Raw genomic sequence first — 27,358 nt, forward strand, 5'->3', positions numbered from 1 at the left:
CAGACTCAATGATCCAAATAGCTTAAGTTTTCTACTATGCCTTATTGTCTTAGAGCAGACTTACACAATATTTTTGCCCTGTGGGAACCCTTGAAATAATGTTCGGTTCTCAAGGAACCTCTGCCTAAAATTATTATATCAACAACTCACGGTACGTTTGTGAACAGTTTGTCTAAAAAAAAAATCGCGTTGTTTTCTAAATATTCTCGAATGTACTGATTTTTGTTTGATAAATTTAACCATTTTTGCAGTATCATCCAGAACATTATTCATTCCATCTCCACAGTTTTTGTCATCAGGACCTCTCTGTAAAGAAAGCATTGATTCGTTACACCGCCAGGATTTTCTTTTTTTTACAAGAGAAACTAAACATCTCATGGAGCCAACCATTAGTGAGACACCATCAGTAGAGATATTAACACAGTACTTCCAGGATAGACATTTTGTTTTCAGATATGAACTCAAATCATTAAATATATCGTGGCCTTTGCTTGTTTCAGGCAGCTCTTTACAAATGAAAAAAAAATGTTTCTGATTTTCACCGCCATTTAGAAATCTTACAAATGCTACAGCATGACAATTATTGTTGAAATCTGTTGACTCATCAACCTCGATAGAGACGCTGGTGTTTTGTTTTTCATTTTATCACACAAAACCCCTTCAGCTTCATATGGCATGTCATCAATAGGTCGACATCATTCTGTTTGAAACCTTTTCGATTTCTCGTACTGCTTCTTGTCCGAACACAGGGGTTAATAAAATATATTTTAAAAGTATAATAAATTACTAATGAGGAAACCGCCGAACAATACTAAAACTTCACAATACAATTCACTTCTGACCCACACAAACCAGATTTTGCAATGTTTACCACAAGAGTAAAGCAGCAGGCCAATAGCTGAGTCGTTGCGCTTGAAAGGAAATCTACATCAGAGTGAATATTTCCTTCCATTCATCGACTACACCCGGAGAGGGTGTTCATTTCCATAAATAATTCAGCGCTAAGTAGGTGGAATTTGGGGGAGGTAATTCGAGATGGAGACGGTGATGTCACAGCCCAGGCTGGACGAGTCAATTCAATACTTGGAAAACGCACTTCAAGCTCTACACTACATCACGGAGCAATTATCAATGGCCTCCTCTACCTCACGTCAAAAACTGAGAATGGACTCAAGCGAATAAACACGGTCTTGCTGCGTGCTCCCATACCAGGCAGAGAGAATCCGAAAGAGTCTGATAATGAGGCTGCTCGGTCACCGCCCAGCACAGCGAGCGCTAGCATCACGCTGTGTGTTAAGTTCAGTAATGTTTGTTTATTTATTTATTTGTTTGTCTGTTTGTTTGTTTCTTTGTTAGTTAGTTAGTTCGTTTGTTAGTTGGTTAGTCAGTTAGTTAGTTAGTTAGTTACTTTATTTGTTTGCTTATTTATTTATTCGTTCTTTCTTTCTTAAATCACGATCTCTCTCGGTACCCCAGGATTCCAGGTAATCCGGGTTGACTCTGGTCTTAGAAGTTATGAACTACAAGGAGGAGTTGGAGAAACTGGAGTGTCTGCGGCCGAGGGTAGACCTGATAGAAGTTAATTAGCTTATGAGAGGAGTCGATGGAGGAGATAGTTGGTATATTTTCCTAGCTGGAAATATCAAATATCAAAAGGCATGAATTTAAGTTATGAGGGGTTCAGTTCAAATGAGTTGCATGTGCCGAGTTTGTTATCACACACCGAATGATGAGTGCCTGCAATACGCTGACAGGAGTGGTGATGAGGCAGATGCGATAGCGGCGTTCATAGTGGGTGTTAGACAGACCAACGAACATGGAGGAATTTGAGCGATAGGGATATTGTGTGGAGAGTAGGGATTGTTGACCATAAAGAACTACAATCAATAAATCAGTCAATTCGAATGAATCAGGGACAGTGGAAGCAGGTTGACTAATTGCCTTTGTTCTCGCCATGCGGAAGAAGATGGTGGCTGTCATTTTATGACTCTGTTCTCGCTATTTTGTGAGCTAAGTTGTCTGGCTTGATTGGTGTTTTAAAGTTGACACAATTATGTTTCGGGTTATTTGTAGAACTGGGGATCATTTCCAAGTAAGCAGTTACGTCTAAGGTGTTCTTTGGTTGCATATACATGCAGGTTTGTGACTGTTCAGGTGTGTGTTTGCCCTGTGTGATTCAAGCTGGTTACTGATTGAGTACCAAGAGCTATAAGTTACCGGCTGTTGCGAAGATAAATACTGGCTGGGAGTAGAGCCAGTTAAAAACGTGCTAAAGGTCTAACATAGCTAATGGAACTGACATTCAAAATTTCAACTTTAAGACCCACCTATTCATTTTAAGTGTGTGTTCGAATTAGCTGCCCCACTTACCCTGCTCTCCGCCCCTGTAGGATGGGTGGATTTCTGCATCCAAACCCCGCTGACACTTAAGGCAGTAAGTTTCCATATCCTCACCCCTATCCCCCACCCATTACCGCCAGGAACGAGAATCACCCTTGATCTACACACTGGGGGAGTGGTATTTCCAGTAGCTGATTAACACACCGACTTGATTACATGTGAGGTTGGAATGTGTGAGAGACCGCAACATCCAGGCAAAAACCCACCTAGTTGCAGGGAGAACATGCAAACTGCACAGACAACACACACACCATGCACACTACACACTACATATTGCCACAGGCGAACACGCGGAACATACATCATAGAACATTACAGAACAGTCGAGGGTCCTTGGTCCAGGATGTTGTACCGACATTTAAGAGGCTCTGAGATATGTACATGGAGCTGTGGGAAATAGAGAGCTATGCGCTAAGGAAATTTTAGGAAGTCACTAGAGTAGGGTACATGGTCGGCACAACATTATGGGCCTGTAATGTGCTGTAAGTTTCTGTGTTCTACGTTGTACGTTTTATGTTCTATAACATACTTCCGTCACCTTAAAATTATCCACCCCTGTATTAGACATTGGTGCCCTAGGATAATATCCCTGCTCAGGCTTTCAATTCAGTCACTTATTCCTATTATCAGAAACTCTCCTTTGAATCAACTCTCAGCCTCTTTGATTGTAAAGAAATAGCTCTACCCACCGCACCAGTGGGTCAGACGCAACAGTGCAACACGCCAAATCTGCCAACGTGGATGTTCTTTGCTTTTGCCAATCTGTACGCAGTTAAGCATGATCAACAATGCTGATCCCGATAATATTACCTTATTTAGCCAACTTCTTAAATCCTCTCTCACCATTAACGCTATGTGCCAGTCGCAATTTAACACTGTAGGTCACATGAAAAGATTGTCCAATTGTGTCTTCAGATGTGTTCAAGAGTTTACCCTGTATTAGGAAGAACCAAGTAAAAGATACACTATAATCACATGTGTGTCATTTTCCAAAAGCGTAGCCAATGAAAAATAAAAAAAAAGCGACAACCCGTTATGTAACTTCTACACCTGTTCTCCAACAGTAGTTGGAGACGAAAACACATAATCTTAAAGTATACGAGTTTAAATAAGTACAAATTGTGTTCATAAAAACTGCAATTTTAGTCTTGCTGCAAACCCTGTTAAAAACACTCAAAAAAGCAGCCCATTCTAACTAAACCTACAGCACGGAAACAGACCATTCGGCCATCCCATCGATATACTCGTTTGTGTTATTTTACACTTCTCAATTGTAACTGCACCTACCACTTCCTCTGGTAGCGCATTCCATATACCCTTTGTTCAATTACAGTTTATTATCAAATCCTGCAGTTGTCACTATATAACGTGATGTCTGAGATTCATTATGTACCACGTCTTCACAGTAGAACAGAAAAATACAATAGAAACAATGAAAAACTACTCACAATGTCTGACAAACAATTAGTGTGCAAAAGACAATACAGTTTGCAAAAATGCAAAAATAAATAGCAGATAAATATTACTGAGCCATGAGTAGTAGAATACTTGGAAATAACTCCTTGGTTTGTCTATTCAGAAAGAAGTAAATCTGCAGATGCTGGAAATCAAAGCAACACCCATCAAATTCTGGAGGAACTCGGCAGGCCAGGCAGCATCTGCTGGATAGAGTACAGTCGACGTTTTCGAGGAGATCCTTCATCAGGACCCCCTATCTATTACACCTTCCACTGCATTTGATGTAAACAAGTTAAACCACTTTCTCTTCAATGGTTCAGCCAAGGGCTCCATATAATATAAGAGAATGCATGCAGTATTCAACCTGAAATTCTTGCTCTCCGCAGATATCCACGAAGCAGAATAAAACCTCAAAGCAGGAATGATAAAAATAAAAGTTGGAACTCCATCTACCCACCTCCTCTGCCCAGGCACAAATAGCAGCATATCGGTAATCCGCCCCCCATATTCCAGCAGTAAACATTAGCCCCTCCCCAGTCCCAACCACTCATTTGAAATGAGGTTTATGTTGTAAATACATACAGTGTGTCAATGCCATTAATTCTGTCATCTGAACGGTTGACATAAAACTTAAAATGTAGCGCGACTTTAAACAAACTTTGGTCAGACCGGATGAATATTGTGTGCCGGTCTGTTCTGCCGTCCTCCGGAGGGATATATTGTATCTGCAACACAGTGAGTTCCACACACAGACTTGACTGTTTATAAGCTGTGGGAGGGTAGCATAGGCAAGGAGAGTAGGGTCGGTTCCAATGGAGACATAAAGATTCGGAAGTGAAACGGCAGAATGCCTGAACGCAAGATGTTTCTCCCTGTCAGTATGGGTCACAGTCTCGATCAGAGTTTGGTATCTAAGAGCAATTGGAGAAGGCAATTGTCTAATACTTTTATCAGAAGCTGGTTAATCTTGATGTTATTTATTATTTTCAGGGCGTGTTATTGTGTTAGGAAGGCTGAATATAATCAAGGTTGAAATCAGTAGTCTCTGATAACACCGGATAATTATTGGCGTTAATGCATCTAAGATCAGTACAAGAAAGTGCTGCTAAGGTGGAGACCAGCTATACTCTTACTGAATCGTGCAGCGGGAAAGTTGAGCTGTGGGGATGGGACTGAATGAGAATATAAGGAACAGGCTGAGGGGACGAGAGTAATGTATCAGAGGGAAACAATTTCATTCTGCAGCTTTACAAACTAGTAAATCAACAGATCCGAAAACAAACCCGGATGTGCTCATAGAAAGGTATAGCAGAAATTCTGACGATCATATTATTGTCCTCCTGTGGTACAGGTGTGGTGCCGGAGGATTGGAAGGTTGATAAAGTGGGGTCAATGTTCACAAAGGTTGACAGAACAACCGTCAGCATAGGGCTGATGGAATTATTGGGTGAATTCTGAGGGACAGAGATATTATCACTAACAAATGCATACAACTCGATTCTATGGTTCAGATGTCAGTGTTCCATTGAATATAGAGAATATCGTTCGTTTGAGCATATTCTCTCTGGAGATCTGTCACGTGCATGAAGACATGGGTGGGTGCAATATTCCCCTGACGAAAGGTCTCGGTCTGAAATTCGACTGTTTTCTGTGTTACACAGATGCTGACTGCCCTGTTCAATTCCTGCAGCACTGTGTGTGCATTGCCTCTGATTTCCAGCGTCTTCAGATATTCTCGTCTGTGTGAAATTCTAGGTTTGTGGCTGGTATTGCCTTTGGAGATATGAGCAGAGAATGGGGTTTATTCTGCACAAGTCTGTGTTTTTGATTCTTTGGGGTGATGGGGTGTTCAGGAAAGCAGATGTCATGACAGGCTCTGGAACAGGGCAAGATGAGGAGGACTTCTGATACCAGTTGACAAGTCAAGGAGTGTCATAGATAGGGGAGAGAACAGGAATCATTCTCCGAGGGCTAAAAGGTAGAATATCAGACGTTCTATCCTTAAGGTCAGATGGGTAAATTGAAACGACATTTGTGCAACACTAATGGATTCCCAAGGAAAATTAAAGTCGCCACTGCATGTACACCTGCTTTTTTAAGATGTTCTTCCATGCAATGTCTCCATGTTTTTTCCACTGTCACTCGGTGGCCTTTTGGAAGACTCTTGTACAACCCCATCACAGTCATGACTTACTGCGTATTGTAGCACTGGCGTCTGGAGCAGCAATAAAGGTCTTCCATTGCTGACTGTCCTTGGCCACACACACATATAGAAGGATTGTGTATTGATCTTACCGTATTTTTAACCAGTTATGGTTACTAACCCAGCGCTGAACCCCGAACTTGGAAGACCGGTGGAACAGTTTAAGTATAGTGTCTACCGTTTATCTTCTTTGGCAAGGCAAATGTACTTGAGCTGACCAACACAGCTCTCCGAAACATCGAAGCTCGTAAACCTCCAAACCTGATCTTGGAGGATCACAGACACTGAACTTCCCCTATCCCTAAACACAAATGATTCAGTGACATGGAACCTGCACCAGGACTGGATCATGCTGATGCAGGTTTTGGTTGAATAATCGACTATTTACATTGACACCATGGTTAAAGCCGGAACCTGCGGATTTCCTCCAGAATTTTGTATGAGTTGCGTTCGCATTCCAGTGCTCCACCTTATAGTGCTGCATTGTATGAACCATTCAGCCTGTCCTCAGTGCCACACTGGAGGCAAAGAAAGATCCCTGTTGCGCCCCACAAGTTACACCTCTGTCGCTGGAGAAACTATTTCGATTTCGCTAGTAGGGCGGCTTTTAATTCATGTACAAACACGGTCACGACCTTTTGTAACACTAATTATCAAGTGGAGACGAGATATGCCTGTTGTGAATTTCAGGTCATGTCAAAAGATCATAATTAATTATGAAAGATACCCAGTGAGAGGCAGGTGATTGCTCATATCAACCTGTCAGTGTTTCACTCATTTCTGTCCATGAAGTGCCTGGAAGGTGTTCGGTTCTACCGGTGGACAATAGTGCTGAATGCGAGCAGGGTCGTTTTCTCACTGTACCGCGTAGAGTTATTTACAGTGTGTGCGTGTCGCATCAGTGAAGGACTTCATTTATAAAGTTCATTGTGCGTACAGATAAGTCCTGACTGTGTGTGTGTGGGGGGGGGGGGGGTAGCGGGTGGTGCTATACAGACCGGGGGTCGTTATTGGTTATGCCATGGATATACCTTCAACAGCCCACCTTACTGATCATGGAGGATCTTGTGACCCCACCATGTTTATTTTCTACTTACCAATCTCCTCGCTGTGGAACGCTGGATCTTTACTGGGCCGACTCTGGTTCCATGCCACGGAATCATTTGTGTTTAGGGATAGGGGAAGATCAGTGTCTGTGATACTCCAAGATCGGGTTTAGCGGTTTGCGAGCTTCGATGTTTCGAAGAGCTATGTTCGTTTGTGTCAGGGACTTGTGCTTTGAGTCTTGGAGAATTCACCCTTGCCAAAAATGACAAACGGTAGACACCAGACTCTATACATTCTATAGCTGTGTTATGCAGGTCTGTGTCGTCCTTGTGTTGCAGCAGGCGAGTGTAAAGCTCCCTGTCGCACTGAGCTGACAGTGGTCTTTGTTGGGTTGGGAGTTCACAGTGTATGAGTGGGTTGTTCATGTTTTATCTGCACAGCGGAGTGGTTGGCGCTGTAAAGCCACTCGATGGTGTCTCAATAAAAATACATTAACGCTTCAGCACCTCAGTCCCACCATTATCAAGGCCCCAGCTGGACTTCCTTTCAGCGTTAAACGATCTCCCCTCTAACGTCCGCTGAATGATCTCTGTTGACCTGCAGCACCCATCCTTACTTCCTTGTCAAACCATGAGAAACCATGCCAAGTGATGCCAGCGAAAACACTGCTCAGGGATTTTGCTCCCCTCCATCTTCGGTGAAACCTGTCTTCATTGCAACGGGCCCATCTTCCCTGGAAGAAAACCCGATGATCCCTATAGCTGAAACTATCCCATCGCATGAACTCCTGAAAAACATATTGAACTGTACCGCCTTATCACAGCCGCTAACCACCGAGGAAAACAGGCCCCGCGCATCCAATCTTGGCTTCTAACTCAAGCCCTCCAGTCCAAGCGTAATCCATGAAAAACTATTATGTACCATCTCCAGATCAATTTCATCTCTCCGCCGATGTGGTAACTGGAACTGTACATGATGAACCAAGGTCGACCTAATAAATCTTTTGTTCAAGTATAACACGATTTTCCAAACACCCGAACTTCTAAGTTAACGACAAACATGACGCTCACTTCCTTCATCAGTTTGTCTGCATGGCGTAGAACAGAGGGATGTCCAATTAGGACAGAGATGAGAAGGAATTTCTTTGGACTGAGGGTGATGATTTGGTATTCATCGGCACAATCGCTTGAGAATGTCCTCAGCCTTATCAGGGCCTGTTGAAATCATGTGATATTCGGGTATGCAATCAGTTTTCCCTTGTGAAGTGTTGACTAGCGAATGCTGACGCCTGAAGCACTAACAGTACTGAAAGTCAAGACGGCAAATATATTGTCCCCTCCTAGGAAAGCACATGGCACATCTCACCTACATTGAATACACTTCATCTTATTGGTACACCTGATGGTCACAATCTTATGGTTGCTCGATAACAAAAGGAGATGGCGTTTGTTTTCCGAAAAGAAATAAAGAGTATCATGATAAAATGTATATTTAACGATTCAAACATTTCAAACTAAAACTGCACTGACATGTTACACTGAATATGTTTCGGAGCAACACAAATAGATGTCCTTCTAATTCTCCTTGAAGATCTAAATTGATAGACAAGGACACATGAGTAAAAATAGTTGACACTGTGTGTTTGTTTAGTGGATTGTTTCTAATGAGACCAATGGGAGCACTAACTAATTTCAGCGAGGTTCCGACTGTTATATAAAAACTCTTCCAAGCGGTACATGCAGGCATTTGGGGCAACTTGTACAACTGATCACTGCTTCAGGGCGAAAATGGGATATTCTGCAATATACAGCATCGTCAGAATTTACTGCCCGGTGCTTGCAGCAATCGGTGTTCCAGGTAATGTTATGCCTTTCTATCCCGCTCGGGGCATCGTAGATCAATAGCATTTTGATGCTCAATGTGCATATACTGTCCAGTGCATTTTCCTTTGTTCCTGAACGATAAAGATATATCTTCGCAGTTAAATTAGATTCGAAATGCAATTCGCTTTAATTTACTGGTTTGATTTTAAATGGTGATATAATTGAGGTGTTTGATACATTTATATAAATTCATTTAATATCGACGTCAGCATGCGTTACCATGTTGTACTATTGTTAAAACAACTAAATTCCACACATTTTGCAATATGTTTACAAAATGTGCAGGCAGGAAAATATCACATTCACAATGCTGGTGAAAAGCTGGTGCTCTGATACCTCTCTTTCTGACCTCGGGCAGCCCCGGCACACTTCCGCTCATAATGCCCTGGACGTTTACTGCAGGGAGGAGGATGTTCGATATGTCACAGGCATTTATTATATCCCTATGTTTCATCAGCTGTTCCCCTCTCCCTCCAGGTAAAATGGATACTTCCCCTGCTGATGGAATTTAAAAAAAAATATATATGTATATATATATCGTCTCCATGTTGGTAAAAGTTAAATCAAATCTATAGAAATGAGTGACATACTTATTGGTGCTTAATCATGGTGGGTAGACCAAATAATTAGCAAATGTAAAACGATACGATCCTGATGGGAGATGTATACTGACACAAAACAGTAGTAAGGATGTGGTCAAGCAACACACACACACACACACACACACACACACACACACACACACACACACACACACACGGTGCTAGAGTAACCCACCAGATCAGGCAGCTTCTGTGGGAAAAGATTCAGGCCCGAAACCTTCATCAATAATGGGGAGAAAAAATATCAGGATTCAGGGAAAGACGGTGTGGGCAGGAGTGGAAGGAACACACGGTGACAGGATGAGCTAGGAGCCTGGAGGGCTGAAGTAAACATCTGGGAAATCAATTCGTGAAAAAGATAAAGGGCAGGCAAAGTGGGAATCTGATAAGGGAGGACTGAATGCCATGGACGAAAGAGAAATGGTAAGGAGCGCAGAAGGAGGTGATGGGGAGGTAAGGAGATAAGCTGAGAGAGGAAACTCGGAATGGGGAAAGATCACAGATAGAGGCAGCATTACCAAAAATTCCAGAAATCCATGTTTGTGGCATTAAGATGGAGGCTGCCCGGCCAGAATATAAGGTCTTGCTCCTTCAACTTGAGTGCGAGCTCCTCGCGACAGTACTGGCGGCCAAGACAGACACGCGAAATAGGAATTGGAAGTGGAATTACAATGGGTGGCTTCTGTGAGATCCCGCTTTTTTCTGGCGGACGAACCGTAGATGTTCAGCGAAGCGATCTCTCAATCTATGTTGGGTCTCATCGATATACTAGAGGCCACACCGTGTGCACGGGATACAACCAATGACCCAACACACTCACAAAAGAGTCGCTTCACCTTAAAGGACTGTTTAGGACAATGAATGGTGGTGAGGGAGGAGATGTATGGACAGGTGAAGCATTTGTTCCATTTGCAAGGAAAAGTGCCAGGAGGAAGATCAGTGGAAAGGAAAATATAGGCAAGGGCGTCGCGGAGGGAGAAGTTCTAGAACGCCTACGAGTTGGCTTTTAGAGCAGAGTTTCGTTGAGCCCAATATGGGAGCAGCTATTCTGGATTGAGTGTTATGCAATGAAAGAAAGTTGATTAGCGAGCTGAAGTTAAAAGTACCTTCAGGGGAACGAGATTGTAATATGAACGAATTCATCCTTACATTTGAGAAGAAGAAGACAGATGTACCAGTATTAACGCGGAGTAAAGGGTATTTCAGAGGCATGACTGAGGATGTTGACAGAATTGATTTTTTTTAAAAATAACACTGGCAGAGATGACAGCAGAGCAGCAAAAGCTGGAATTTCTGGAAGCAATTCGGAAGGTCGAAGATATATACACCCCAAAGAAGAAGTATTACTTTTATAAAAAAAAGGTGCAACGTCAAAGGCCTTGAAGAAAGTAAAGATGGAATGAAAAGGAAGCTAGTCAATAACATTAAAGAGCTTCTTCTGATTCATAAAGAAGTTGAACAGAGAGGCCAAAGTGTATAGCGGTCCGGTGGAAAGGCATACTGGAGATTTAGCACTGGGGGAAAAGGAAATGGTGAGTGACCTGAAAATCAAATTTGTATCAGTCTTCACTGTGTAACTGGAAGATCCAAAGTATCCTGAGTCATGTAATTTGTGAAGTTACCATTAATCGGTCGATAGTTCTTTAACAAACTGCAAGGTCTGAAGGTAGATAGGTCACGTACACCAGACGATGGACACACCAGTGTTCAGAAAAGTTGGATGAATCAATTGTTGGGGTTTTAGTCCAGAAGGCTGGAATATTGTAAATTTCATTCGATCCTTAAAGAAGGGACAGCGGCAGAAGAAATGAAAGAAATGAAATTTTAGGCCAGTTAGACTGATCACAGTGGTTGAAAAGTCGTTGAAGAAGATTGTACCGGATATGGTTGCAGGTTACTTGGACGCGCATGATAAAATCGGCGACGGTGGCCTCAAAGGAAAATCATGCCTGACAAATTTGTTGTAATTCTTTAAAGTAATATCAAGCAGGATATAAAAAGAAGAAGCGATTGATGTGTACTTAAATGCTCAGAAGCACTTTAACAGTGTGCCATACATGTGTCTGCTTAAGAAGTCCATGGTTTTGCAGGGAATACTCCAGCATAGACTAAACAGTGGTTGATTGGCAGGAGGCAAAGAGTGGGGATATAGGGATCCCATTCTGATTGGCTACCGGTGACTAGTGCTATTCAACAACGTCTGTGTTGGAACTGATTGATTTAATGTTATATTTAAATGAACAGGTTAATGGAATTGATAGCTTTCTTGCAAAGATTGCTGACGATAAGATGAAAGGTGGAGGGCTAGGTAGAGTTGAGAAAGAAGAGAGGCCACAGAAGAACTTAGATAGATTTGGTGAATGAGCAAAGACGTGGCAGATGGAATTTTGTGTCTGGAAGTATATTGTCACTGATTATTGTAGAAGAAATGAAAGGATTGCCTATTTTCTAAATGGAGAGCAACTATAAAAGTATGAGACACAAATCGACTTGGGGTCCTTGTGCATGATTCCCTGAAGGTTAATTTGCAGTCAGATCCTGTAGTGAAGAGGCAAATGCGATGTTTTTGTATGCATTTGAGAGGATTCGAATATAAAAGCAAGTTTGCAACGTTGTGACTTTATAAAGCACTGGTAAGGACTCACTTAAAGTTGCCGAGCGGTTTAGATCTTTTTACCTTAGGAATCATGTGCTGATACAGGAGAGGGTTTAAACGATGATAGACAAAATGTTTCTAGGATTGACCGGCTTGTCACATGAAGAACGCTTGATGGGACTTCGTTCACTAGAACTCGGAAGAATGAGCGGTGACCTAATTGAAACCGTTCAAATACTGAATGGCCTTGATAGTGTGGATGAGGTGCAGATGTTTCACATGGTTGGAGAATCTATGCCTGGAGGAAACGGCCTCAGAATAGAGTGGAGTCCAGTTCGAATGGACATGAGACTGTAGGGTATCCTTTAGCCAGAGAAAGGTAATTTTGTTTTATTCCATTTCAAGGGCAGCTGTGGATGTCACGCCTTGATGCATATTTAAGGCAGAGGTTGATACATTCTTCATTGGTCAGGACATGAACGGATACCGGGATAGGCAACAGATTGGTTCAGACAGGGAACATGGATAAGCCATGATGCAATAGCCTTAGAGGCTCGATGGGCTAAATCATCAAATTATACTCTTTTGTCTTATGGTCTTCTTGTGTGTTACAATAACCGTCTCGTTCGTTAGGTGATTCAGTTTTACATTTTCATTTTCAATACAACTATGTAACCAGCTTGTTTTTTGAATCCGCAGAACTTAATGGCTTTCAAATTAATACTGCTTTTTGTGAGCATGTTGATTTCCCACGAACAGTGATTAAACATGTCTTGTCAGCGCTTACCTGAAAACTATCATGCTTTAGTTGTTTGTAATTTTGTAATTTTTCTCTTCGTGATAAAAATCAGGAGGCCACCTGCTATCTTCGTTTTTCTCGACAGTGCGCACAAAATGTAAGGTATTTTTGATAATTTGTCTCGCTGTGACCAACCAGCCCTGAGAGCTGCTTCACATCTGCTGAGATCAGATGGCTCCAAATAGCTCCTGATTTATGACTTCTTACAATAATTTTATTTTATGAAATCTAATTAAATACTCTTTTTTTTAAATGTGTAATTATGTTATATGATCTCTCCACTACCTGTGCTATTCTCGGCAAGACACCATCCTATTCCGGACAGTGACTGAGAACTTCTCCTTACAGGACAGGTATCCGGCCCTTAGCTCACTACTGAACAGAGCCCCTGTGGGCGCTCTGCTGACAAATTCTGACTTTTCTTCTGATAGTTACATTCTGGACGTGAATCAGGCGAGATCAAAATGATGCATTAAAACTCAGAATCAGCTTGATCGGGCCATCGGCATACCATCTCAGTCAGTGCAGGTGGACAGTTACACTTGTAGGGATTCGAGACAATGGTCCGATCGATTATTATTCACAAAACGCAATTAGAGTATACTAATCATCCTGCGGTACCTGATAGTAATTTATTTTTTTCATAACTATTGCAGTTAATTTAACGGCGATTGTGATCCTGTCCCGTGGGAAATGCGGACTGTCCAAATGCATCACTCTCTACCTGGTGGCTATGGCGGCAGCTGATCTGATGGTGGTCATCGTTGTTATTATATTAGAGAGGATAAATTATATCTACTTGTTTGCTAATTTCTTGCTCGTAACTCCGGCGTGTTCTCTGCTGTTTGTCCTGTGTCTTGCAATCAGGGACAGTTCTGTTTGGTTGACAGTTGCTTTCACTTTCGATCGCTGCGTCGCCATCTGCTGTCAGAAGCTACGGAACCGATACTGCACCGAGCGAACAGCGACTGTGGTGATAGTAACAGTGAGTGCAGCGTGTTGTGCCAAGGCCATTCCATTATACTTCGCAGTCGATCGATGGCGTTGTGTCGCCGTAGCTGCATACTTCACGTCACTTCTGTGGAAAGCCTACGAGATATTTGAAAGCATCACAACACCGTTACTACCAATGTGTTTAATTCTGTTCTTTAATATTTCAACAGTCAAACGTATAATAGCGACAAATAGAGTTCGCCAGGTGCTTCGGAAAAGCAGCGAAAATCGTAGTGATCAAGAGCAGGCGAACCGGAGAAAATCAATAATTCTGTTGTTCGCTCTTTCAGCAAATTTTATATTACTTTGGATGCCCTATGTCGTACATTCTATGAATTGGCAAGTGGAAAACTATTCCTACACGGACAGATATTTCAGTAAACCGACCTATATACTGCAGCAATGTGGATTTATGTTGTCTTTTCTCAGCGCCTGCACCAACACGTGTATCTATGGGCTGACACAGAGAAAATTCAGGGAGGAGCTAGGAAATGGGGTGAAGTACCTATTTGTAGCAACGGGAACGATTTGTAAATAAAAAGCAAACTGAATTATTTATTTTGCGACATCACAACTATTAATACGTGGAGTAGTTGATTTGAGCTACATGCTGCCGCTATTTTGGGATCTCTCTGCACAACCGATTAGGGATTTAACTATTATTGCGTTCACGGAAGAATTATGCCTCCAATATCATGAAATGACAATCCACTACCTTTGTTTACGTGGACCTCAGTATATGACAGGAATTAATTTCATTATTTTCACTAAATACACTGGTGACAAAATCTCCTAATAGTATTAAAACATGCATAAAATAGGTTTTAAAGTTCTTGTATAGTCTGAAGAAAAGTATCATTTTTTTCCGATGTTTAGCGGTATTTTAAGGCAATGAGACAGGGAAGATATGGTAGGGTACAGGAACCGTGGTGTACAAAGGCTGTAATAAATCTAGTCATGAAGAAAAGAGAAGCTTACAAAAGGTTCAGAGAGCGAGGTAATATTAGAGATTTAGAAGATCATAAGGCTAATAGGAAGGAGCTTAAGAAGGAAATTCGGAGAGCCAGAACGGGCCACAGGAAGGCCTTGGGGGCACGATTAAGGAAAACCCCAAGTCATTTTACATGTATGTGAAGAGCAAGAGCATAAGACGTGAAAGAATAGGACCTATCAAGTGTGACAGTGGGAAAGTGTGTATGGAACCGAAGGAAATAGCAGATGTACTTAATGAATACTTTACCTCAGTATTCACTATGGAAAAGGATTTTGGTGATTGTAGTGATGACTTGCAGCAGACTGAAAATCTTGAGCATGTAGACATTAAGAAAGAGGATATGCTGGAGATTTTGGAAAGCATCAAGTTAGATAAGTCATGGGACCGGATGAGATGTACCCCAGGTTACTGTGGGAGGCGAGGGAGGAGATTGCTGCGCGTCTGACGATTATTTGCATCATCAATGGGGAGGGGAAAGGTTGCGAGGGATTGGAGGGTTGCGGATGTTGTTCTTTTAGTCAGGAATGGGAGCAGAGATAGTCCAGGAAATTATAGAACAGTGAGTCTTACCACAGTGGTTGGTAAGTTGCTGGTGAAGATCCTGAGGGGCAGGAGTTATAAGCATTTGTAGAGGGATAATATGATTAGGGGTAGTCAGCATGCCGTTGCCAAGGGCAGGTCATGCCTTACGAGCTGTTTGAATATTTTGTGGATGTGACTAAACGCATTGGTGAAGGAAGAGCGGTAGATGCAGTGTATATGGATTTCAGCAAAGCATTTGATAAGGTACATCATGCAAGGCTTATTGAGTAAGTAAGGACGCATGGGATCCAAGGGGATATTGCTTTGCAGATCCAGAACTGGCTTGCCTACAGAAAGCAAAGTGTGATTGTAGACGGGTCATATTCTGCATGGAGGTCTGTCACCAATGGAGTGTCTCAAGGATCTGTTCTGGGACCTTTATTCTTGTTGATTTTTATAAATGACCTGGAAGAGGAAGTGGAGGGATCGGTTAGTAAGTTTGCTGATAACACAAAAGTTGGAGGTGTTGTGCACACTGTGGAGGGCTGTCAGAGGTTACAGCGGGACATCGGTAGGATGCAAAACTGGCCTGAGAAGTGCAGATGGAGTTCAACCCAGATAAGTGTGAAGTGGTTCATTTTGGTCGGTCAAATATGATAGCAGAATATGGTATTAATGGTAAGACCTTTGGCAGTGTGGAGGATCAGAGGGATCTAGAAGTCCGAGTCCATAGGACATTCAAAGCAGCTGCTCAGGTTGACAATGTGGTTAAGAAGGCGTATGGTTTATTGTCCTTCATCAATCATGGAACTGAATTTAGGAGGCGAGAGGTAATGTTGCAGCTATACACAGCCCTGGTCAGACCACACTTGGAGTACTAGGCTAGTTCTGGTCGCCACACTACAGAAAGGATGTTGAAGCCATAGAAAGGGTGCAGAAGAGATTTACAAGGATGCTGCCTGGATTAGGGGAGCATGCCTTATGAGAAGAAGCTAAGTGAACTCGGCCTTTTCTCCTTGGAGCGACAGAGAATGAGAGGTGAACTGATAGAGCTGTATACGACGATGAGAGGAATGACCATGTTGATAGTCAGAGGTTTTTTTCCCAGGGCTGAAATGATTGCCATTTCAGAGGACACAGGTTTAAAGTGCTGGGGAGATGGTGCAGGCGAGATGTCAGGGGTAAGTTTTTTCACTCAAAGAGTTGTGAGTGCGTGGAATGGGCTGCCGGCAACGGTGGTGGAGGCAGATACGATAGGGTCTTTTAAGAGACTTTTAGTTAGGTACATGGAACTTAGTAAAATAGAGGGATATAGGTAAGGCGAGTAATTTCTAAGGTAGGGACATGTTCGGCACAACTCTGTGGGACGAAGGGCCTGTGTTGTGCTGCAGGTTTTCCATGTTTCTATGTTTCTATAAGTGATTGGAATGGATTTCCACAGGTAGTAATAGAAGTAGAAAGTCTGGTGGAATTTAAGAGGTGTTTAGGTGGACATGCATATGAACAGAATTGATGGATATGGATGATAAACAGGAGGACATTTGGAATAGACTGGAATCATGGTTCTCACAATATCATGGGCCAAATGGCTTTTCCAGTGTAGTATGTTCCTAGAAAGCGAATTATAACTACCAGAATGCAACATGAAAAGTTATCACTAAGAATACGAAAATTCAAAGTTTTTTTTTAAATACGTTTGAAACAAAATGGTTGCTACAGAGAATGTAGGTTCTCTTAAGGAAGAGGGAAAATCAGACAGGACTGAAGCAGAGCACTTTCTGCGCAGACATATAATGGTTTATCGTGCAGAAAAAACAATAAGAACATGACCAGGAAGAGAAAATGTTACCAGGAATGCTTCCGGGCATTGTCATTGCTGTTGCAGATACAGAGACCAGGTACTCTGAACAAAAATCACGTGCTGTTCAGCCCTTCCACAGACATTGTGAGTGTCTCGGAGAAGAGCCTTTGGGTCACTGGGTTCACATTACGTCGCTTCACTTACGGGCGCCTGACTGTCTCTGATAAAGTATGAGAGTGTGAGGTTCATTTTTTACCAGTCAGTCTCTAGTACAGTGTGGGAGTGTGGGGTTCATTCTGTGCCGGTCATTTTCTGGTGCAGTGTGAGAGTGTGGGGTTCATTCTGTACCTGTCAGTCTCTGGTACAGTACAGTGTGAGAGTATTGGGTTCATTCTGTACATCCTAGTCTCTGGTACAGTGTGAGGGGGTGGGGTTCATTCTGTACAGTCCGATCTGGCACAGCTTGAAATTTAGGGTTGACACTGCATCTTCCAATCTCTCTTGCAGTGTAACAGTGCAATATTTCTTTGAGAATCATTCTAACAGTTGAATTTGTTGATTAAGTTTGTTGTTCATTTTAATCAATACCACAGAGAAAATGTCACTGGTTACATTGAACTAATCTTCAGGTACTTTGTAGCAGAGCATCTACAGCAGCAAGACTAGGCCATTCAATTAAACACTGTTCCGTGAAAAATATGTACTTTCAACGAGTCTGTGTATGGGAGTGTTTGAATGGTGTGTATTGTGTAGTGACATTTGAGCTGACGGAATCGAGAAAGCCATTGACTGTGGATTTGTAACCAATGTATCCACAGCGGTCAACAATTGGACCTCTTCTTATCAGATTAAAATACCTATAGGCTGCTCAGATCGCTGATGACACAGTTGTGGGTGGTGAGGAAGGTTTTCATACGGACAGAATTGGATGCCGATCAGTTGGAAACAGGGATGGAAAAATGGGGAATGGAGTTTAATCTTGACAAGTGTGAGGAATTTTACAGTGAATAGCAGCACCTTTAGGAGCACTCATACACTGAGGGATCCTGACGTGTTCGTCCATAACATCCTGCAAGTGGTACACTAGCCTTCATCAGTCAGGGCATCGAATGCAAACCATGGGGTGAGTGGTTCCAGCTGTACAAACCATGGGGTGAGTGGTTCCAGCTGTACAAACCATTGGATGAGTGGTTCCAGCTGTATAAACCATGGGGTGAGTGGTTCCAGCTGTATAAACCATGGGATGAGTGGTTCCAGCTGTACAAACCATGGGGTGAGTGGTTCCAGCTGTACAAACCATGGGGTGAGTGGTTCCAGCTGTACAAACCATGGGATGAGTGGTTCCAGCTGTACAAACCATGGGATGAGTGGTTCCAGTTGTACAAACCATGGGATGAGTGGTTCCAGCTGTACAAACCATGGGATGAGTGGTTCCAGCTGTACAAACCATGGGATGAGTGGTTCCAGCTGTACAAACCATGGGATGAGTGGTTCCAGCTGTATAAACCATGGGGTGAGTGGTTCCAGCTGTACAAACCATGGGATGAGTGGTTCCAGCTGTACAAACCATGGGGTGAGTGGTTCCAGCTGTACAAACCATGGGATGAGTGGTTCCAGCTGTACAAACCATGGGGTGAGTGGTTCCAGCTGTACAAACCATGGGATGAGTGGTTCCAGCTGTACAAACCATGGGGTGAGTGGTTCCAGCTGTACAAACCATGGGATGAGTGGTTCCAGCTGTACAAACCATGGGATGAGTGGTTCCAGCTGTACAAACCATGGGATGAGTGGTTCCAGCTGTATAAACCATGGGGTGAGTGGTTCCAGCTGTACAAACCATGGGATGAGTGGTTCCAGCTGTACAAACCATGGGATGAGTGGTTCCAGCTGTACAAACCATGGGGTGAGTGGTTCCAGCTGTATAAACCATGGGGTGAGTGGTTCCAGCTGTACAAACCATGGGATGAGTGGTTCCAGTTGTACAAACCATGGGGTGAGTGGTTCCAGCTGTATAAACCATGGGATGAGTGGTTCCAGCTGTACAAACCATGGGGTGAGTGGTTCCAGCTGTACAAACCATGGGGTGAGTGGTTCCAGCTGTACAAACCATTGGATGAGTGGTTCCAGCTGTATAAACCATGGGGTGAGTGGTTCCAGCTGTATAAACCATGGGATGAGTGGTTCCAGTTGTACAAACCATGGGGTGAGTGGTTCCAGCTGTACAAACCATGGGGTGAGTGGTTCCAGCTGTACAAACCATGGGATGAGTGGTTCCAGCTGTACAAACCATGGGATGAGTGGTTCCAGTTGTACAAACCATGGGATGAGTGGTTCCAGCTGTACAAACCATGGGATGAGTGGTTCCAGCTGTACAAACCATGGGATGAGTGGTTCCAGCTGTACAAACCATGGGATGAGTGGTTCCAGCTGTACAAACCATGGGATGAGTGGTTCCAGCTGTATAAACCATGGGGTGAGTGGTTCCAGCTGTACAAACCATGGGATGAGTGGTTCCAGCTGTACAAACCATGGGGTGAGTGGTTCCAGCTGTACAAACCATGGGATGAGTGGTTCCAGCTGTATAAACCATGGGGTGAGTGGTTCCAGCTGTACAAACCATGGGATGAGTGGTTCCAGCTGTACAAACCATGGGATGAGTGGTTCCAGCTGTACAAACCATGGGATGAGTGGTTCCAGCTGTACAAACCATGGGGTGAGTGGTTCCAGCTGTACAAACCATGGGGTGAGTGGTTCCAGCTGTATAAACCATGGGGTGAGTGGTTCCAGCTGTACAAACCATGGGGTGAGTGGTTCCAGCTGTACAAACCATGGGGTCAGTGGTTCCAGCTGTACAAACCATGGGATGAGTGGTTCCAGCTGTATAAACCATGGGATGAGTAGTTCCAGCTGTACAAACCATGGGATGAGTGGTTCCAGCTGTATAAACCATGGGATGAGTGGTTCCAGCTGTATAAACCATGGGATGAGTAGTTCCAGCTGTACAAACCATGGGATGAGTGGTTCCAGCTGTATAAACCATGGGATGAGTAGTTCCAGCTGTACAAACCATGGGATGAGTGGTTCCAGCTGTATAAACCATGGGATGAGTGGTTCCAGCTGTACAAACCATGGGGTGAGTGGTTCCAGCTGTACAAACCATGGGATGAGTGGTTCCAGCTGTACAAACCATGGGATGAGTGGTTCCAGCTGTACAAACCATGGGATGACATGTTACAGCTGTACAAACCATGGGGTGAGCGGTTCCAGCTGTACAAACCATGGGATGAGTGGTTCCAGTTGTACAAACCATGGGGTGAGTGGTTCCAGCTGTATAAACCATGGGATGAGTGGTTCCAGCTGTACAAACCATGGGGTGAGTGGTTCCAGCTGTACAAACCATGGGGTGAGTGGTTCCAGCTGTACAAACCATTGGATGAGTGGTTCCAGCTGTATAAACCATGGGGTGAGTGGTTCCAGCTGTATAAACCATGGGATGAGTGGTTCCAGCTGTACAAACCATGGGGTGAGTGGTTCCAGCTGTACAAACCATGGGGTGAGTGGTTCCAGCTGTACAAACCATGGGATGAGTGGTTCCAGTTGTACAAACCATGGGATGAGTGGTTCCAGCTGTACAAACCATGGGATGAGTGGTTCCAGCTGTACAAACCATGGGATGAGTGGTTCCAGCTGTACAAACCATGGGATGAGTGGTTCCAGCTGTACAAACCATGGGATGAGTGGTTCCAGCTGTACAAACCATGGGATGAGTGGTTCCAGCTGTATAAACCATGGGGTGAGTGGTTCCAGCTGTATAAACCATGGGATGAGTGGTTCCAGCTGTACAAACCATGGGGTGAGTGGTTCCAGCTGTACAAACCATGGGATGAGTGGTTCCAGCTGTACAAACCATGGGATGAGTGGTTCCAGCTGTACAAACCATGGGATGAGTGGTTCCAGCTGTATAAACCATGGGGTGAGTGGTTCCAGCTGTACAAACCATGGGGTGAGTGGTTCCAGCTGTACAAACCATGGGGTGAGTGGTTCCAGCTGTACAAACCATGGGATGAGTGGTTCCAGCTGTACAAACCATGGGATGAGTGGTTCCAGCTGTACAAACCATGGGATGAGTGTTTCCAGCTGTACAAACCATGGGATGAGTGGTTCCAGCTGTACAAACCATGGGATGAGTGGTTCCAGCTGTACAAACCATGGGGTGAGTGGTTCCAGCTGTACAAACCATGGGGTGAGTGGTTCCAGCTGTACAAACCATGGGGTGAGTGGTTCCAGCTGTATAAACCATGGGATGAGTGGTTCCAGCTGTACAAACCATGGGATGAGTGGTTCCAGCTGTATAAACCATGGGATGAGTGGTTCCAGCTGTACAAACCATGGGATGAGTGGTTCCAGCTGTACAAACCATGGGATGAGTGTTTCCAGCTGTACAAACCATGGGATGAGTGGTTCCAGCTGTATAAACCATGGGATGAGTGGTTCCAGCTGTACAAACCATGGGATGAGTGTTTCCAGCTGTACAAACCATGGGGTGAGTGGTTCCAGCTGTATAAACCATGGGATGAGTGGTTCCAGCTGTACAAACCATGGGGTGAGTGGTTCCAGCTGTACAAACCATGGGATGAGTGGTTCCAGCTGTATAAACCATGGGATGAGTGGTTCCAGCTGTACAAACCATGGGGTGAGTGGTTCCAGCTGTACAAACCATGGGATGAGTGGTTCCAGCTGTATAAACCATGGGATGAGTGGTTCCAGCTGTATAAACCATGGGGTGAGTGGTTCCAGCTGTACAAACCATGGGGTGAGTGTTTCCAGCTGTACAAACCATGGGATGAGTGGTTCCAGCTGTACAAACCATGGGATGAGAGGTTCCAGCTGTACAAACCATGGGATGAGTGGTTCCAGCTGTACAAACCATGGGGTCAGTGGTTCCAGCTGTACAAACCATGGGGTGAGTGGTTCCAGCTGTACAAACCATGGGGTCAGTGGTTCCAGCTGTACAAACCATGGGATGAGTGGTTCCAGCTGTATAAACCATGGGATGAGTAGTTCCAGCTGTACAAACCATGGGATGAGTGGTTCCAGCTGTATAAACCATGGGATGAGTGGTTCCAGCTGTATAAACCATGGGATGAGTAGTTCCAGCTGTACAAACCATGGGATGAGTGGTTCCAGCTGTATAAACCATGGGATGAGTAGTTCCAGCTGTACAAACCATGGGATGAGTGGTTCCAGCTGTACAAACCATGGGGTGAGCGGTTCCAGCTGTACAAACCATGGGATGAGTGGTTCCAGTTGTACAAACCATGGGGTGAGTGGTTCCAGCTGTATAAACCATGGGATGAGTGGTTCCAGCTGGAGAAACCATGGGGTGAGTGGTTCCAGCTGTACAAACCATGGGGTGAGTGGTTCCAGCTGTACAAACCATTGGATGAGTGGTTCCAGCTGTATAAACCATGGGGTGAGTGGTTCCAGCTGTATAAACCATGGGATGAGTGGTTCCAGCTGTACAAACCATGGGGTGAGTGGTTCCAGCTGTACAAACCATGGGGTGAGTGGTTCCAGCTGTACAAACCATGGGATGAGTGGTTCCAGCTGTACAAACCATGGGATGAGTGGTTCCAGTTGTACAAACCATGGGATGAGTGGTTCCAGCTGTACAAACCATGGGATGAGTGGTTCCAGCTGTACAAACCATGGGATGAGTGGTTCCAGCTGTACAAACCATGGGATGAGTGGTTCCAGCTGTATAAACCATGGGGTGAGTGGTTCCAGCTGTATAAACCATGGGATGAGTGGTTCCAGCTGTACAAACCATGGGGTGAGTGGTTCCAGCTGTACAAACCATGGGATGAGTGGTTCCAGCTGTACAAACCATGGGATGAGTGGTTCCAGCTGTACAAACCATGGGATGAGTGGTTCCAGCTGTATAAACCATGGGGTGAGTGGTTCCAGCTGTACAAACCATGGGGTGAGTGGTTCCAGCTGTACAAACCATGGGGTGAGTGGTTCCAGCTGTACAAACCATGGGATGAGTGGTTCCAGCTGTACAAACCATGGGATGAGTGGTTCCAGCTGTACAAACCATGGGATGAGTGTTTCCAGCTGTACAAACCATGGGATGAGTGGTTCCAGCTGTACAAACCATGGGATGAGTGGTTCCAGCTGTACAAACCATGGGGTGAGTGGTTCCAGCTGTACAAACCATGGGGTGAGTGGTTCCAGCTGTACAAACCATGGGGTGAGTGGTTCCAGCTGTACAAACCATGGGATGAGTGGTTCCAGCTGTACAAACCATGGGGTGAGTGGTTCCAGCTGTATAAACCATGGGATGAGTGGTTCCAGCTGTACAAACCATGGGGTGAGTGGTTCCAGCTGTACAAACCATGGGATGAGTGGTTCCAGCTGTATAAACCATGGGATGAGTGGTTCCAGCTGTACAAACCATGGGGTGAGTGGTTCCAGCTGTACAAACCATGGGATGAGTGGTTCCAGCTGTATAAACCATGGGATGAGTGGTTCCAGCTGTATAAACCATGGGGTGAGTGGTTCCAGCTGTACAAACCATGGGGTGAGTGTTTCCAGCTGTACAAACCATGGGATGAGTGGTTCCAGCTGTACAAACCATGGGATGAGAGGTTCCAGCTGTACAAACCATGGGATGAGTGGTTCCAGCTGTACAAACCATGGGGTCAGTGGTTCCAGCTGTACAAACCATGGGATGAGTGGTTCCAGCTGTATAAACCATGGGATGAGTGGTTCCAGCTGTATAAACCATGGGATGAGTAGTTCCAGCTGTACAAACCATGGGATGAGTGGTTCCAGCTGTATAAACCATGGGATGAGTAGTTCCAGCTGTACAAACCATGGGATGAGTGGTTCCAGCTGTACAAACCATGGGGTGAGCGGTTCCAGCTGTACAAACCATGGGATGAGTGGTTCCAGTTGTACAAACCATGGGGTGAGTGGTTCCAGCTGTATAAACCATGGGATGAGTGGTTCCAGCTGGAGAAACCATGGGGTGAGTGGTTCCAGCTGTACAAACCATGGGGTGAGTGGTTCCAGCTGTACAAACCATTGGATGAGTGGTTCCAGCTGTATAAACCATGGGGTGAGTGGTTCCAGCTGTATAAACCATGGGATGAGTGGTTCCAGCTGTACAAACCATGGGGTGAGTGGTTCCAGCTGTACAAACCATGGGGTGAGTGGTTCCAGCTGTACAAACCATGGGATGAGTGGTTCCAGCTGTACAAACCATGGGATGAGTGGTTCCAGTTGTACAAACCATGGGATGAGTGGTTCCAGCTGTACAAACCATGGGATGAGTGGTTCCAGCTGTACAAACCATGGGATGAGTGGTTCCAGCTGTACAAACCATGGGATGAGTGGTTCCAGCTGTATAAACCATGGGGTGAGTGGTTCCAGCTGTATAAACCATGGGATGAGTGGTTCCAGCTGTACAAACCATGGGGTGAGTGGTTCCAGCTGTACAAACCATGGGATGAGTGGTTCCAGCTGTACAAACCATGGGATGAGTGGTTCCAGCTGTACAAACCATGGGATGAGTGGTTCCAGCTGTATAAACCATGGGGTGAGTGGTTCCAGCTGTACAAACCATGGGGTGAGTGGTTCCAGCTGTACAAACCATGGGGTGAGTGGTTCCAGCTGTACAAACCATGGGATGAGTGGTTCCAGCTGTACAAACCATGGGATGAGTGGTTCCAGCTGTACAAACCATGGGATGAGTGTTTCCAGCTGTACAAACCATGGGATGAGTGGTTCCAGCTGTACAAACCATGGGATGAGTGGTTCCAGCTGTACAAACCATGGGGTGAGTGGTTCCAGCTGTACAAACCATGGGGTGAGTGGTTCCAGCTGTACAAACCATGGGGTGAGTGGTTCCAGCTGTACAAACCATGGGATGAGTGGTTCCAGCTGTACAAACCATGGGGTGAGTGGTTCCAGCTGTATAAACCATGGGATGAGTGGTTCCAGCTGTACAAACCATGGGGTGAGTGGTTCCAGCTGTACAAACCATGGGATGAGTGGTTCCAGCTGTATAAACCATGGGATGAGTGGTTCCAGCTGTACAAACCATGGGGTGAGTGGTTCCAGCTGTACAAACCATGGGATGAGTGGTTCCAGCTGTATAAACCATGGGATGAGTGGTTCCAGCTGTATAAACCATGGGGTGAGTGGTTCCAGCTGTACAAACCATGGGGTGAGTGTTTCCAGCTGTACAAACCATGGGATGAGTGGTTCCAGCTGTACAAACCATGGGATGAGAGGTTCCAGCTGTACAAACCATGGGATGAGTGGTTCCAGCTGTACAAACCATGGGGTCAGTGGTTCCAGCTGTACAAACCATGGGGTGAGTGGTTCCAGCTGTACAAACCATGGGGTCAGTGGTTCCAGCTGTACAAACCATGGGATGAGTGGTTCCAGCTGTATAAACCATGGGATGAGTAGTTCCAGCTGTACAAACCATGGGATGAGTGGTTCCAGCTGTATAAACCATGGGATGAGTGGTTCCAGCTGTATAAACCATGGGATGAGTAGTTCCAGCTGTACAAACCATGGGATGAGTGGTTCCAGCTGTATAAACCATGGGATGAGTAGTTCCAGCTGTACAAACCATGGGATGAGTGGTTCCAGCTGTACAAACCATGGGGTGAGCGGTTCCAGCTGTACAAACCATGGGATGAGTGGTTCCAGTTGTACAAACCATGGGGTGAGTGGTTCCAGCTGTATAAACCATGGGATGAGTGGTTCCAGCTGGAGAAACCATGGGGTGAGTGGTTCCAGCTGTACAAACCATGGGGTGAGTGGTTCCAGCTGTACAAACCATTGGATGAGTGGTTCCAGCTGTATAAACCATGGGGTGAGTGGTTCCAGCTGTATAAACCATGGGATGAGTGGTTCCAGCTGTACAAACCATGGGGTGAGTGGTTCCAGCTGTACAAACCATGGGGTGAGTGGTTCCAGCTGTACAAACCATGGGATGAGTGGTTCCAGCTGTACAAACCATGGGATGAGTGGTTCCAGTTGTACAAACCATGGGATGAGTGGTTCCAGCTGTACAAACCATGGGATGAGTGGTTCCAGCTGTACAAACCATGGGATGAGTGGTTCCAGCTGTACAAACCATGGGATGAGTGGTTCCAGCTGTATAAACCATGGGGTGAGTGGTTCCAGCTGTATAAACCATGGGATGAGTGGTTCCAGCTGTACAAACCATGGGGTGAGTGGTTCCAGCTGTACAAACCATGGGATGAGTGGTTCCAGCTGTACAAACCATGGGATGAGTGGTTCCAGCTGTACAAACCATGGGATGAGTGGTTCCAGCTGTACAAACCATGGGATGAGTGGTTCCAGCTGTACAAACCATGGGATGAGTGGTTCCAGCTGTATAAACCATGGGGTGAGTGGTTCCAGCTGTACAAACCATGGGATGAGTGGTTCCAGCTGTACAAACCATGGGATGAGTGGTTCCAGCTGTACAAACCATGGGGTGAGTGGTTCCAGCTGTACAAACCATGGGATGAGTGGTTCGAGCTGTACAAACCATGGGATGAGTGGTTCCAGCTGTACAAACCATGGGATGAGTGGTTCCAGCTGTATAAACCATGGGATGAGTGGTTCCAGCTGTACAAACCATGGGATGAGTGGTTCCAGCTGTATAAACCATGGGGTGAGTGGTTCCAGCTGTACAAACCATGGGGTGAGTGGTTCCAGCTGTACAAACCATGGGGTGAGTGGTTCCAGCTGTATAAACCATGGGGTGAGTGGTTCCAGCTGTACAAACCATGGGATGAGTGGTTCCAGCTGTATAAACCATGGGATGAGTGGTTCCAGCTGTATAAACCATGGGATGAGTGGTTCCAGCTGTATAAACCATGGGATGAGTGGTTCCAGCTGTATAAACCATGGGATGAGTGGTTCCAGCTGTACAAACCATGGGGTGAGTGGTTCCAGCTGTACAAACCATGGGATGAGTGGTTCCAGCTGTACAAACCATGGGGTGAGTGGTTCCAGCTGTACAAACCAT

The sequence above is a fragment of the Mobula birostris genome, chromosome 28, assembly GCF_030028105.1.
Source record: "Mobula birostris isolate sMobBir1 chromosome 28, sMobBir1.hap1, whole genome shotgun sequence".
NCBI classification, from domain to species: domain Eukaryota; kingdom Metazoa; phylum Chordata; class Chondrichthyes; order Myliobatiformes; family Myliobatidae; genus Mobula; species Mobula birostris.